Raw genomic sequence first — 16,470 nt, forward strand, 5'->3', positions numbered from 1 at the left:
TGCAGAGGAAATGGCAAACGTCAATGAGAGGCACTGTCTCAAAAAAAAAAAAAGTATGGAGACTGATTAAAGAAGACATTGTCGGGGGGCTGGAGAGATGGCTCAGAGGTTAAGAGCACTGTCTGCTCTTCCAGAGGTCCTAGTTCAATTCCCAGCAACCACATGGTGGCTCACAACCACCTATAATCAGGTCTGGTGCCCTCTTCTGGCCTATAGTTGCATACATGCAGGCAGAAAGCTGTATGATATATACATAATAAATAAATAAATTAAAAAAAAAGAAGACACTGTGGGGCTGGAGAGATGGCTCAGAGGTTAAGAGAACTGTCTGCTTTTTCAGAGGTCCTGAATTCAATTCCTAGCAACCACGTGGTGGCTCACAACCGTCTGTAATGGGATCTGATGCCCTCTTCTGGCTTGCAGGTGTACATGCAGGTAGAATACTCATGTAAAATAAATCTTATTTCTTTAAAAAACGTATTTCTTCAACAACAAGAAGAAGACATTCTGGTTTTACACACGTCTACAGAGGTGAGGGCACCCACCCTCACATATGTGCACACACAGTTTTTCTTTAAAATAAGAAATCTAACTGAAGCAATATGGTGACTCAGGTTGGACTCAAGATGAAGGTAGTATGACTAGGAACAGTAGGAAATGCATGGTGGCAAGAGCAGCCATAGTTTGGTGTCAGCAGCACGAGGTGGCTGGTCAGATTGTGTCCATAGTCAGAAGACAAAGACAGATGAGTGTAGAGCTCAGCTGCCTCTCTTCTCACTTTTTTTTCTTTTTCAGCAGTCCATGGATCTTACCTCCTCCTTAAACAGCTGTGGAAATGCCTTCATAGACTTACCAAGGAGATGTCTTCTAGTCATTCTAAATCCAGTCAGCTTGACAATGAATAGCGAATGTCACCATTCCTGAGACAAGAGATGAGCAAGAGAATAAAGTTTGAGCAGCAGGAACTTGAAGCTCTGGGTTTAAGAAATATATATATATAGTGGGTGTGCATGTGTGTGTACCTACATGCAGATGCCTAAGGAAGCCAGCACCGGCTCCATCTGTCTCTGCTTCCTGGGAGAGAAAAGAACATTTGGATCCCCTGGAGCTGGATTTACAGGAAGTTAGGAACCACCCAAGGTAGGTCTGCGTGTCTTTCCTCTGCAAAAGCAACAAGAGCTCTTAACTGCTGAGCCATCCCTCTAGCCCCGGAGATGTGGTCTTACATATCTTCAGTTTGGCATACTCAGGACATCCATGGCCAGTGGCCAGTGAGGATGAGTAGAGTTTCAAGAGAAAGGAGGAAACTAGAGACACATACTCTTAGAGTCAATGACATGTGAATGATTCTCTTTTAGGCAGGGTCTCCAGGTGCAGTCCTAGATACCTAAAAAAGTCACTCTGTAGACAGGTGGCCTCATACTTGCAGAAAATCACCTGCCTCTGCCTCCCAAATACCAGAATTAAGACTATGTGCACCATACACCACACCCACCTTGTTTTTATTTATTTATTTTTGGGATGGGGTCTTGATCTGCATATCCCTGACTAGCCTGAAACTTTCTATGAATATCAGGCTGGTCTTGAACTCACAGACATCTACCTGTCTGTGCCTCCCAGGTGCTGGGACTAAGGGCATGTACTACCACACCTGGTGTGTTGCTATCTTAAATCATGTGTGTTTGTATGTCTCTCTGTGTGGCTATACACATGTGGGTCCAGGCGACCCAGGAGTTAAAGAGAAGGAACTGGATCCCTTGGAGTTGGGGTTTTAGGACATTATAAGTCTCTGGACATGGGTACTGGAACCAAAACGGTCTTCTGTAAGAACAGTGTATTAATTAAGAGTAATTAATACTCTTAATTACTGCACCATGCTTTAATTACCTACAAATGATATTTTTCTGGGAAATGAATAAAAAAATTAAGTATTGGGCTGGAGAGATTAATGGTTCATTGATTAAAAGCACTGGCTGCTTTTGCAGAGAACCCAGGTTTAGTTCCCAGCATCCAACTTGAGGCTCACAATCATCTACAACTCCAGTTCCAGGGGATCTGATGTTCTTTCTGGACCTCCACAGCCACCAAGCATGTGTGTGGTGCACATGCACATATTGTAGACAAAATCATTGCACACATAAGCACAAATAAATAAATCTTAAAAAATAAGGGCTGGAGAGATGGCTCAGTGGTTAAGAGCACCGACTGCTCTTCCTGAGGTCCTGAGTTCAAATCCCAGCAACCACATGGTGGCTCACAACCATCTGTAATGGGATCTGATGCCCTCTTCTGGTGTGTCTGAAGACAGCGACAGTGTACTCATATATAATAAATAAATAAAATATAAAAAAATAAGTATTAGTTCAAGAGCAGAGGACTAGAATATTCCAAATTCTTAAAATCATTTAAGAAAGACATGGTCATCGTGGTCATCACATCAGCTGCTATTCATGTCAGTAAGTGAGAACTGGGGGAGACAGCATGAAGACGACTTGTGACCTGAACGAGAACCATCTCAGATTAATGGGATGAAAGCTTCGCTGGAGTAGAGTAGAACAGAGCAGAAAGGAAGAGAGACATTTCACTGTATGAGGAGGAGCAGAGAAACAGTGTGCACACTGGCAGCCACAGGCCACCAAGGGAGGGCTCTGTCAAGAAGGGAAGGAATCCTGCTGAGTGGAGAAGAGAGTCAGTGTGGAGGAGGCCTCCTCAGGCAGACGTGAGCTCCATAGAGAGGTGGAGGTTGGAGGCACAGGTTTTGCATAAGAGAAAGCCTACGTGCAAAAGGATTAAACCATTTAGACAGAATGTATACAACATGGAGACCAAGGGCAGATTTTGTTGTTGTTGTTGTTGTTGATGATGATGATGATGATGATGATGATGATGATGATTTTTGTTGTTTTTTAAAAGGGTTTGGGGGAAGGTGGCAAAGATTGAGGACAAAAAACTTGAAGAAACATCTATTTCCCAGATTTTTAATGCCTGTACCATAAGACATATTGTCGTCCATTCTGCCCCTCCTCCACCCTGTGAAGCTTTCCCTTCCCTGGATTCCATCTCCATCTGCCATAGTGCTTTATAGGTATCTTTATTAGCACTTACTTCATTGCATGTATGTGTCTTCTTCTTTAAATAAGATCTTCCTCCCATGCCCCCTTAAGAATCCATGCTCACCAGTGTATCTAAAACACTTACCATTAGGCCCTGAACATAGATGTGCTGAACAAACGATGCATGGGGATGGGAGTGGTGAAGGTGCAGATAGAGTAATATACAAACATTACAAAGTGTGAATATGTCTTTTATGTCTTTCTAAAAGCAGCATGTATGTTGGAAAGAATTCGCCAAGTGAAGCCATCTGGAGTTTTCTTTGTAGGATGGTTTAAATTATGAATTCAGTTCTTTTAGAATATAAAATTGTCTGTTTATTCTGGTGTCAGTCCTGATAAGTTTTGTTTTGTAATACATTTCTCATTTCACGTGAATTGTCAAATTGAAACAAAGCTATCTATAGTATCGTACTAGGTTTTAATGTCTATAGGACCTATAGTGATGTCGCTTCGTTCATTGCTAATATTAGTAATTTTTTTATTTTCTCTTGACCAGTCTTCATAGTTTTTTATTATTCCTTATTACCTTAGAAGATTGTTAAGTTTTGGCTTTTGTTTTTCTCTCACATATTTAACAAGTAAACGTGCTTATATGTTTTTTACTTCACTGGTTTCATTTTCTTTTAAACAGTTTTATTTATTATCATTGTGTGTGTTTATGAGTGAGTGGGTGCATGCTACAGGGTATGTGTGGAGGTCAGAGAATGGCTTTTGGGAGTTAGTTCTCTCTTCCTGTAGGTTCTGTAGGAACTGTAGGTTCTGAGGATCAGGCTTGCCTGGCAAGTGCTTTGACTCACTCAGCCATCTGGCTGGCCCTACTTCTTTTATGTCCATCCAATTTGCTGCTCCTAGGAGGGAGGAAGGGCCCATGAGTCCCCACCATTGGCTGAGGAGCTATTGAGAGTTGATGCTTCTGGGGTAGGCTGACTGTGCTGCAGTAGAGGCCCACTCCTCTGTGAGCATGTTAGCATTGCAAATTGGACTAGGTGAGTTATTTTCTTAAAAAGGATATGAGGCTGGGAAAGGGTGAGGACCAGGGAGGAGTTGGTGGAGGAACAGGGTTGAATGTGATCAAAAATACATTTCAGAAAATTCTCAAAGAGACAATAACACATTACATTAAAATACAGAAATTGCCATCACTTTTTTTTAAAAGATTTATTTATTTCATGTATATGACTACACTGTAGCCATCTTCAGACACACCAGAAGAGGGCATCAGATCACATTACAGATGGTTGTGAGCCACCATGTGGTTGCTGGGGTTTTTTGAACTCAGGACTTCTGGAAGAGCAGTCGGTGCTCTTAACCGCTGAGCCATCTCTCCAGCCCCATCACTTTTTTTCAGACACCTCTCTACTCAAATCAGAACATTAGTTGGGTCCTAAATCTTACAGCAATGAGCCTGCATTGTGCTCTCCCATGCTTGGTCATTGGCTAGTGTAATAACTCACAGGAAGCATGTTCTCGATGGCAAACACATTGTGAGTATCTGAATAAATTACCTGTGACCCCACACTAGGCATCTGGAAGGGCCGTTTTCATAAGCAGCACAGTCACTACTACAGATCTACTCCACTCAGCTTTTAAGAGGCTTTTCAATGGTTCTCATAGGTTATTCTTCTAAGAGGGAAACCCCTAGAGCGAAGTTAGCTGTTACCGAAGCAATTGATCTCAGAAGTCACAACTGACGCTGTTTTTCTCTGTGATCCATTCTATTCTCTTTCTGTCTTTCTTTTTTGAATTCGTTTGTTTTGGTTTTTGGGTTTTGGTTTGGTTGGGTTTTTTTGTTGTTTTTGTTTTTGTTTTTTTTGTTTTTTTGGTTTTAGTTTTGGTTTTGGTTTTTCTAGACAGAGTCTCTCTGTGTAGCCCTGGCTGTCCTGAAGCTCATTCTGAAGACCAGGTAGATCTTGAACTCACAGAGATCCTCCTGCTTGGGTGTGCCACCATGCCCAGCATTTGTGACCCACTCTAGATTCCCCTCACCCTTAGTATCACCTTAGCAGGTCTTGGTGAAGTGGGTGATGGAATGATTCAAATCTTAATTTGTGGCAAATCCAATCTTCTCTGGTCAGATTTTCTCCACGTGTTCCCTGAGTTACAATGGGCCATAGGGATAATAGGGGCATCTAAACGTATCACCCAGGCTGTGAGCAGACCTGCGTCTTCCTACTGCTTAGAGTCAATTACTTCTGTCACGATAGTGACTCGTCTTTTTACGAACTGGTCTCGGGACTTAAGAAGTTTAGAATGCCCCAGCACTGTGTACCAGCACTGCTTGTAGCTCGACTGGATACTGGCTGTGTTTCCTAATTAGGAGGACTGGTCCTGCCAATCCTGGATTTGGGATATTGGAAATAGTGTTAGGAACGGTAAGTGGGCCTGTTTCCAATCTTTGGTCAGCAGGCAAGGCTCCTTTTCTCACTGGGGTCATAATATGTATTGCACATCCTGAATTCTTTCAGAGTTGCCTCTGAGCAGCCCTTCACTTTGACTGTAATAAAATCACTCTAGCTCTCTCTCTATGGCAAGGCTCCTGCATCATGTAGCATGATCAGTGGATCCCATGGGCCCAACTCCCACAGCGCAGCTCTTTTATCCTAAATCAAAAATCTGCTTCACGGTATCTCAGCTTGTGGATGGGGTATACCATAGGCTCCCTGACAGAGGCATAGCAACAGTTCTTCAAGGACCTGTGAGTAGGAAAAGAAAGCCAATACTCAGAATAGGTGATTACCACTGTGAGAAGGGACCACTGTCCCATCCAGAATAAAAAGCAGCCCAATATAGTCAACTGGTCAGTAATATTGTCAGGTAATCTTCTTGTGAAATAGTGTCATATTAGGGCCCAGAGGTGCTCTCCAACATTACTAAGTTTTCTTTACTCTAACAAATGCCTAAGAGAGGTTAACCCAGATGTTGGCCATCTTAAATGTTAAGTGAAGCAAACATTAATCTACTTAGGGCCTCTTTCCCCTGTCTTTGTGCCTGCCTACCAAGACAGCCCCTCAAGAGACAAAAGGAGAGGGAGAAGGAGAGGGAGAGATGGAGGTTGAGAAAATAATTGCCTCATGTGATTATGGGAGCTGACGAATTCTTTTTTTTTTCATTTTCATTTTTTCGGAGCTGGGGACCGAACCCAGGGCCTTGCGCCTCCTAGGCAAGCGCCCTACCACTGAGCTAAATCCCCAACCCTGAGCTGACGAATTCTTAAATCTGTAGTCCACAAGATAGAGACCCGAGAAAAGCAGTGTCTCATTGATTCCAGTCTAAATCCGCAAGAACTGGGAAGGTGAATGGCTTAAGTCTGAGTCTGAAAGCTGGAAATCCTGAGAATCCAAAAGCGCTGATTTTTCCGTTCAAACCTAAAGGCCAGAAAAGACAACGTCTCACCTTAAGCAGCCAGGTCAGGGCTCCCTCTTGTCAACCTTTTTGTTCTATTCAGGTTTTCCACTGATGGGGTTGGTGGAGAGGCTCATTACAGAGGGAAGGCAAAGTGCTTTACTGGATCTACCAATTCAAATGTCTTATTCAGAACCTCACAGACACCCCCAGAATAGTATTTGATTGAAAATCTGGGAGCTCAATGACCCAGCCAAATTAACACAATGGTAGGCACCACAAACTCCAAAGTGCATATTTTCACACCCCTGATGCCTTCAGTATAAAAACTACTGGAAAATATGGTCGCAGTGGGGATGATATCTCTAACAAATAGTAGGATAACTTGGACATTTCCACTTTGTTGCTCTTGCCAGAACTTGCTGGTCTTCCTGGTAATTGGACCTCACTGAATCTGGTGAGTGAACCGTACCATCTGGCCTCCATTACATGGACAGTGGCATGACCCCATCCCTATAATCACGCATGAGTCACAGCTCTGTCAGGGCTTCTCAGCCCAGAACAGCAGAGAACTTAGTGATACTGATGCCCCTCTTACCAGGACAGTTTTAGTGGCCTTGGTAAATATGTTTCTTTTGGACTCTTCTATGAAACAATGATCTGGTCTCGTGTAAAGTCCTGACTCCTGCACGGCAAACTTTCCTATGTTTCTATGTACTCCTCTATGAGGTACTGGGGCAACTCAAAAACATTCCCACTTTGTTCGGCATGATTATAATTTCTCTGGGCTTCTAGGACAAATCCACCAATGACTTTCATTCCCTAGTCCTTGTTAGGGTATTAAATCCTAAGTATGAAGAAGTGCCCCCACGTCAATGAATCTTGATTGTCAAGTTTTAATTCCCAGCCTTTTTGAGCAAATGACTTCATAATTCTGAAACATTCCCTTGTTTTCTGCACATTAGTTAACTCACCTAGTGCCTTGATAGAAAATCTCCTTTATCAGTTCCCAGCTGTGTCTTACTTGTATTTGCCTATTGTTCTAGCAGTCAGGAGAGGAGGGAGTGACAACTCCTGTGGTTTTATTTGTGGAAGAGTGACTCTGTAGTCATGCTGTAGCAATTTCTGCCATCTTTGGAGGTACACAGAGACCTGTAGAGCAAGTGTTCATAAGGATGCCCACCTAGGCATGTTAGCCATTGTTTCAGGGGCTCTGGCTTCTCCAAACAGGGATCTAACCTGCTTTAGCTGCAGATTATATATATGTCTGAAGCTCTGTGACTATCATATTTTGAGTCTGTGGCTTATCTGTCTCAGTTCTTCAATGACAAGGATTAAATCGCTTTTATCCTTAAGAGCTACTTAAGAGTTCCTCAGGAACCTGGAGGGGATAGGGACTCTGCAGGACAACTGTAAGGGGAGGTTCTGAAACTAACTTCCTGTTCCCCAATTGGTTTCTGATGTGTCAGTAAAGAAGGACCGGGGACAATTGCCAGGCGGAGGGTACAAAAGGGCCTTCTGGGTCCCAGGAGAAAAAGGCAGATGCAGGGAAAGAGAGGGGCTTTTTCTGCCATGCTTTGGAGAAGGAAGAGTGCAGCAATCGTGTCAGGTCTCGGGGAGAGCCTGTGGCCTACAATATAAGTGGGTGGCCAAGGATGTTTGGCAGGGCTGGGTGAGACTAACCACTAAGTTTAGGGCAGACAGAGAAATGGAGATAATACATTGTTAAGGGCACACTTTTCCAGGCAGGAGATAACTGCATCCAGCAATTGTTCCCAGAAGGCAAATTGTCAAGTAACAAGCTCTGTGTGTGTGTGTGTGTGTGTGTGTGTGTGTGTGTGTGTGTGTGTGTGTGTGTGTGCGTGTTTATCTGCGGATTCAAGAGTCTCAGGAGTGGGCTGACAGAGTTGTCACCTCTCAGAACCAAAGGCAGGTAAAGCAAAAGGGGAGGTGGGAGGGGCAGGCAGCCTGGCTTATCCCCGGCAAAGGCGGTAGAATTTTAAAATTACACACATCAGAAGAGCAACAGAGTCAACTAACCTGACCCTTGTGGGCTTCCAGAGACTGAACCACCAACCAAAGAGCATACAAGGGCTGGACCTAGGCCCCCTTCACATATGTAACAGATATGCAGCTTGGTCTTTATGAGGGTCTCCCAACAACTGGAGTGGGAACTTACCCTGATTCTGTTGCCTGCCTGTGGATCCTGTTACCCCAACTGGGCTGCCTTGTATGGCTTCAGTGGGAGGGGATGTGCCTAGTCCTGCAGTGACTTGAGGTGCTAGGATGAGTCGGTACCCAGGGGGTCCTTTCCCTTCTCAGAGATGAAAGGGAGGGATTTTGTGAGGAGGGGACTGGGAGGATGAGGAAGCTGCAATCAGGATGGAAGGTGAATAAGTAAATTAAAAGGAAAAAAGTTCCTCAGTCTTTCAAACTTGGCTGTTCACCAAAGGAGACTAGTTCTCCCATTATTCCTCTTCAGAGCCTGGTTAGCAGTATCCAGACAACCCCACTGTCCTTATAACTACTACCTTCCAATGTACTTCAAATTCCTGAAATTATCCTTACAAGGGCTTTCCCTCTACTGGAATATTTTCCAAGTGAGTTGTCACCTTGTGCTAGGAACCACTCATCTTCCTATACTATTTAGCATGGTGTCCTTTTTACCTAGCAGGAGAAAAACAGTCATTTAAACTTAACTTTTAATTTATTTACTTATTTACTTTACATCTCAGTCACAGTTCCCCCTTCCCCTCCTCCCAGTGCCTTTCCAACTCTTCTCCTCCCCCATCCTCCCTTTCTCCTCAGTGAAGGGGAGGCCTCCTATCAATATCAATCCATCTTGGCATATCAAGTTGCAGTAGGACTAGGTGCTTCTTCTGTGAGCCTAGATAAGGCAGCCCAGTTAGGGGGGAATGGGTCCAAAGGCAGGCAAAGAGTCAGAGACAGCCCCTCCTCCAGGTGTTAGGGATCCCACATGAAGACCAAGCTGTACGTCTGTCACACATGTGTAGGGGACCTAGGTCCATCTCATGAATGCTCTTTGGTTCATGGTTCGGTCTCTGTGAGCCCCTATGGGCCCAGGTTAGTTGATTCTCTGTTTTCTTGTGCTGTCCTTGACCCCTCTTGCTTCTTCAATACTTCCTTCCCATTTTCCACATGATTCCCTAAGCTCTGCCTAATGTTTGGCTGTGGGTGTCTGCATCTGTTTCCATCAGCTGCTGGGCAAAGCCTTTCAGGACAGAATATAATTAACAGTGTCAGGAATAGGATCTCTCTCATGGCATGGGTCTCAAGCTGGGTCAGTCATGGCTGTTCCCTCAATTTCTGCTCCATTGTTAATCCCTGCACATCTTATAGGTAGCACAATTTATGGGTCGAGCATATTGTGGGAGGGTTAGTGTCCCCATCTCTCCACTGCAGTCTTTCTTAGAGGAGGTGGCCCTTTCAGGTTTCATATCCCCTATTGCTAGAATCTTAGCTAGGGTCACACCTATAGGTTCCTGGAGTTTCCCTTGTCCTAGATTTCTAGTTCATCCCAGAGATGCCCCCTCATCCCAGTTCTTTCTCCTTGAACCTCCCCATACTTGATCTCTCCTCTTCTCCTCCCTACCCCCTCTCTGACCCATTTCCCTCCCTTCATTTACCCTGATGTTTACTTTATTTCCCCTTTGAGTTCAGTTTTCATATCTCACTTTGTCTCCACTCAGAAATTAGGCTATGTGCCATTTGCTTTCCAGCCTCCAGTTTAGCACCTCATGGTGAGAACAGTGGGAGACTAGGTAAAGCCGGGCAGGGAATTGGGGTTCTCTAAGTTGAAATCTCTGGGAGAAAGGGGGAGCTGACTGATCTCTGCCCTTTGTTCTCAGTACTTGTATGACTGTAAGAGGATGTGTTCACATGGTAAAAAGCTCACTGCGAGTTTGCACATTCAGATCATAAACCGAACAAGAGGTTATAATAGAGAATGCCTTTGTGTATATACACTAGAAGCAATTATCTGGCTTAACTTTCACCATTTGTTGCTAGTTTACAGGGTCATGGAATGTTTAAGACTGTAACTAAGTGGTCCTTGAAGTTTTGTTTAGACAAACTCAGTCAATATCTTATCTCCTGTTTTTGCACCTGGGCTCCTGTGGTGTATATCTTCTTTATGAGCTTCAGTTAATGGTTTCTGTAACCGCTTGGAATGTGCCTTAGATTTTAGAAGTCTGCTGTTATCTCAGAAGAAATTAAGCAATTCTGTTGTTAATGGGGCTCAAATGTCTCTGTGGATGTTGCCATTCTGAACAATGGTAACCCTTACATACTAGATGTTTCTGCAGAATAAACATTGTCTTTGCATATTATTTGAGTCTGGGGGGTCTCCCTTCAGTGATCTTAGGACCCTTACACCCTTCTCACTGAGTTTCAAGAATTCCTCCCTTAGTCCCTCCTTGTGACTTAGTTTCTTTGTGTCTGGATTGTAGCATAGTTATCTTGTACTTCATGGCTACTGTCCACTTATAATGAGTACATACCACATGGGTCTTTATGGATCTGGGTTACCTCACTCATGATGATTTTTTCTAGTCCCTGCAAATTTCATGATGTCTTTGAGTAGTATTCCATTTGTAAATGTACCATATTTTCTTTATCCATTCTTTGGTAGCGAGGCAGCCATCTATGTTGTTTTTCCAGTTCCTGGCTACTGTGAATAAAGCTGTCATGAATATAGTTGAGTGAGTGTTCTCGTGGAGCATCTTTTGGGTATATGCCTGTCCTGGCTGGTTTTGTGTGTCAACTTGACACAAGCTGGAGTTATCACAGAAAAGGAGCCTCAGTTGTGGAAATGCCCTCATGAGACCCAGCTGCAAGGCATTTTCTCAACTAGTGATCAAGGAGGGAGGACCCAGCCCATTGTGGGCTATAAGAAAGCAAGGTGAGCACGCCTAGGAAAGCAAGCCAGTAAGTAACATCCGTCCATGGCCTCTGCATCAGCTCCTGCATCCCAGTTCCTGCCCTGTGTGAGTTCCAGTCCTGACTTCCTTTGGTGATGAACAGCAATGTGGAAGTGTAAGCCGAATAAACCCTTTCCTCCCCAACTTGCTTCTTGGTCATGATGTATATGCAGGAATAGAAACTAAGGAATAGACTAAGACAATGCCCAAGAGTGGTATAGCTGTGTCTTGAGATAGAACTATTCTCAACTTTCTGAGAATCAACTGCTAAGTTGATGTCCAAAGTGGCTGTACAAGTTTGCACTCTACCAGCAATGGAGGAGTGTTCCCCTTGGTCTACATCCTCGCCAGCATGAGCAACTATCACTTGAATTTTTGAACTTAGCTATTCTGACTGATGTAAGATGGCATCTCAGAGTCATTTTGATTTGTATTACCCTGATGACGAAGGACATTGAACATATTTTTAAGTGCTTCTCAGCCTTTAGAGATTCCTCTGCCAAGAATTCTAACTCTACACTCCATTTTTAATTGGGTTATTTGATTTGTTGGCATGTAATTCTTGAGTTCTTTATATATTTAGGATATCAGCCCTCTGTCAAATGTAGGATTGGTGAAGATCTTTTTCTATTCTGTAGGCTGTCATTTTTGGCTTATTGACGATGTCCTTTACCTTACAGAAGCTTTTTAGTTTCATGAGGTCCCATTTATTAATTGTTGATCTTAGTGTCTGAGCTGTTGGTGTTCTGTTCAAGAAGTTGTTTCTGTGCCAATGCATTCAAGGTTATTTCCCCCTTTCCCTTCTATCAGACTTAGTGTTTCTGGTTTTATGTTGAGGTCTTTGATTCCCTTCAACTTGAGTTTTGTATAAAATGTTAACTATAGATCTATTTGCATTTTTCTATGTGCAGATATCCAGTTATACCAGCACCATTTGTTGAAGATGCTTTCTTTTTTTCATTGTATAGTTTTGGCTTCTTTGTCAAAAATCAAATGTCCATAGGTATGTGGGATTATTTCTGGGCCTCTAATATGATCCCATTAATCGACCTGGCTGTTTTTATGACAATACCATGCAGTTTTTTTTTGTTTGTTTGTTTTTTTTTACTATTGCTTTGTAGTACAGTTTGAAATGAGGGATGGCGATACCTCCAGAAGTTATTTTATTATACAGGATTGCTTTAGCTATTCTGAGTTTGTGTGTGTGTGTGTGTGTGTGTGTGTGTGTGTGTGTGTGTGTTTCCATATGAAGTTGAGTATTGTTCTTTCAAGGTCTGCAAAAAATTGTGTTGGAATTTTGATGGGAATTCCATTGACTCTGTAGATTGCTTTGGTAAGATGGCCACTTTTACTATTGTTGGGGTTCAGGAGTTGCCCCACAAACCACACAAACACTGATCTTCATCAGGTAGACTGTTTTAAAAGCCCTATATTCAGATACAGTCACATCTGAGGCACTGAAAGCTAGGGTTAAATTTTGAGGACTCAGTTCAGTTCATAACAACTCTTATTATATATACTGTGGAAAATATATGTACAAGGTAACAGAGAGAGACCAGCAAATCCTGAAGACTGCGATCCAAGCCTGATTTGTATGAAGGAAGCAACACACTGGGCAGCATTTACATTGGTGGTTTGTCTTCAAGCAATGGCCTCAAAAACATTGAGGCACAAGTTTGTATGAGTTCTCCTGCTATACTCAGTCACCCCTGAAGGGTGTTAGTTACTATTTCTGAGGAAATTTGCAATAATCAAAGCTAAATAAAACCCCCAATATCCTTCCATTAAAGCAGTTATTTTTAAACATTCCCACAAAACGGTTGAGGTTAAAAAAATATCTCATATAGGGAGGCAGCCAAATTTAAAATGTCTTATTATGTAAATAACAAATTGTAACTGCTAGAGATAAATGTGGACAGATGGAATTGCAGTACATAATATTTAAGATGAACAAAGAGGTTTCAATTGATTTAAAATCACTTAAAAATTTTCCCCACATATTTCCTCATTTTGCCCAGAAATATCTGACACCAAGTGATCCTATGTCATTAACAAATAACTGTAATATCTACTGAACAATCAACTCCAAAGAATATATATTTTCAGTGGAATGACAAGGCTTCTAATCTATACTTGAAAAAGTTCTGTGCGTTATTATAACAGTTTAGATCCTATACTGTATCTTGAAGTGGAAATCTAAGGGTTCTTTGGAAAGTCTGATGGATGGTGTTTTACTGGGGCAAACACAGGAAGAAACATTTAGCTGAAGCAGACATAGGTGAAAGGGTGTTCTGCTAAAGCAAGCACATCAAAGGACATATGATGAAGTTTTCTTTGCTAACGACACACATGTATTGGTCTGCCTTACATTGTGTAGTTGAGCTGCATTTATAGGGTTCCACAGAAAGCAGTGCACCAAAAAACTTCTGGTGGTGTGCTGTAGTCTCCTGCAGAGTCTCCTCAGACTTGGGCTGATGGCAGAGTGACATCAACTGAGACAGGTGCCAGTGGTGAGGCAAGACCCGTGGAGGACACCTGATGTTTGGAGGGATGGAAATAGGACTGGGTGGACAGTGAAGGAGGCTGAACTCCTGGCATCCCTCAGGGTCCCTCCTGCTGACTTGGCTGCTCCTGAGAAGTAGTGCCACCGCACCGACTCATGTTTGCTGTCCCACTCTACTGAACTGACTGCTAGTGTATCGATGTTTTCAAGTGGATCGAGCTGCCGCTGCTAACCTGTGAACTGAACTGCTGATTTCCTGACAATGCAGACCAGAGAACCAGAGAACCTTCTAAACAGGTCCACTTCCCTGTGTCCTTTCTTTCGCACTACCGCTGGTGGGTGGTGGGCTAAAAGGGAAGTTAAAGTGTTTAAGAACCATCATTAAAAACAGGCTTTAAAAAAATTATAGTATATCTAAAATAGTTATGACAACCTTCAGTGAAGGAACCCTCTTGCTTTTTTTGCAAAAATATCCAAAAAGTTACCAGAAAGCTCTCGGTCTGTGGATGAATGTGGGATTTTCAATAATGTCTAAGTAACATTTCTCCATGAAGGAACAGCAATCTTATCTTCCAATATCTTCCAATATCTAAGGTTGTACCTTACTGTCACGGTTAGGTTTCTACTGCTGTGTTAAAACACCATGACTAAAAGCAAATTGGGGAGGAAAGGGTTTATTTCATGAAGGGAAGCCAGGGTGGGAACTCAAGGCAGGAACACAGAGGCGGGAACCGAAGCAGAAACTGCAGTGAAGTGCTGCTTACTGGCTTGCTCAGCTTGGTTTCTATTATTTATTCATTTATTTACTTATTACTCACTTTACATCCTGCTCACTGCCCCCTCCCCGCCCCCCTAACAATCCTTTCCCCTCCTCTTCCCCTTCTCCTCTGAGTGGGTGGGAACCCCTCTGGATATCCCCCCACTCTGGCACATCAAATCTCTGAGAGGCTAGGTGCATCCTCTTCCACTGAGGCCAGACAAGGCAGACCAACTAGAAGAACATACCCCATGTTCAGGCAACAGCTTTTGGGCAGCTCCTCCCACGCCAGTTGTCTAGGACCCACATAAAGACCAAGTTGCACATGTACTACATATGTACCAGGAGGCCTGGGTCCAGCCCATTTTGCTCTTTGGTTGGTGGTTCAGTCTCTGAGAGCCCCAAAGGGTCCAGGTTAGTTGACTCTCTTGGTCTTCCTGTGGAGTTCCTATCCCCTCCTGGGCCCACAATCCTTCCTTCAATTCTTCCATAAAAGTCTCCAAGCTCCACCCACTGTTTGTCTGTCTGAGTCAGCTGCTAGGTGGAGCCTCTTTGCTTTGCTGTTTTATATACCCCAGGTCCACTGGCCCAGGGAAAGCACTGACCGTAGTGGATTGGGCCTTCCCATACGAATCATTAAATCAAGAAAAAGCCCAACTAGACTCACTGACAGGCCAGTCTGATGGATGAATTTTCTCAGTTGAGGTTTCATCTATCTGGATAATCCTAGGTTGTGTCAAGCTGACTAAAAACTAACCATAACCAGTACACCAACAAATTTCTGTTTTATTAAAAATAATTTAAAAATTAAAAGTATCAATATGAAATGCTGAACTTTCTCACTTAAGTCAGGGATAGGAGTGTAGCTTGGTTGTAGAGAACATACACAAGGCTCTGGGTTTGATACCAACATCCTCAAAACCAGCACAACAAAATCCTTCTAATTTTCCAAACACATTTATCTCTGTGTGGTTAGAATGCTTCTAAGTTCTTGGTTTTCTTCTTCCTCAATGAATCTCCCAAGTCTGAGACAGACTGGGTGGCACATGGAGCACTGAGCCTCAAACGACTCACTTCAACCACTTTTTCTTAACTTTACACATCACATGGAATCCATCCACGAAACATTGCTTAAACATGTGTCACTGGCATTGAGTACATTTGTGTTGTTGAATTACTATCACCACTGTCCATCTCTAGAACTCTTCTACTAGGAAAAACTGTGTGCATTAAATCATGACTCAGTTCCTCCTTCCTCTCCTTGGTCACTGCTGTTCCTTCTATGCCCCATATAGATAAGAGTCATGTATGGGTCCCACATACTACACTGAGTACTTCTTTGCTCTTACCTCACACCCCATACCACTGCAACTCTTCAAACTCCAGGGCCTTCCTTATACACACTAGGCAAGTGCTCAACCAGTGAACTATATTCCCAGCCTTAGCATAAACATCCAATTTGTAGAAAATATCATTTTCTTTTCTTTTAAAGGCTATGCACATGTTATCTTTAACTAATTTTTGATAATTTTTCTCATTTTTAATATCAAGTCTTGCTATATAGTTCTGAAGTGCCCACTCACTATGCAGAGCAGGCTGGAGTTGAACTTGTAGTGATCTTCCTTCCTCTGCCTTTCTAGTAGTGGGATTACAAGTGAGTACTCCTACAAAGCCTTAAATTACCCATTCTCTGACTTTGTTAATACCATGCAAAGTTTGAGGTGTTCTTGTGGCTACATTTCAGAAACATATCCCATTCCCTTTGTACTGTATGTCTTTATAAAAAGTTATTAGAGCAGCAATATACTTTCCAGA

This window comes from Rattus norvegicus, chromosome 2 (genome assembly GCF_021556685.1).
Source record: "Rattus norvegicus strain SHRSP/BbbUtx chromosome 2, alternate assembly SHRSP_T2T, whole genome shotgun sequence".
NCBI classification, from domain to species: Eukaryota; Metazoa; Chordata; class Mammalia; order Rodentia; family Muridae; genus Rattus; species Rattus norvegicus.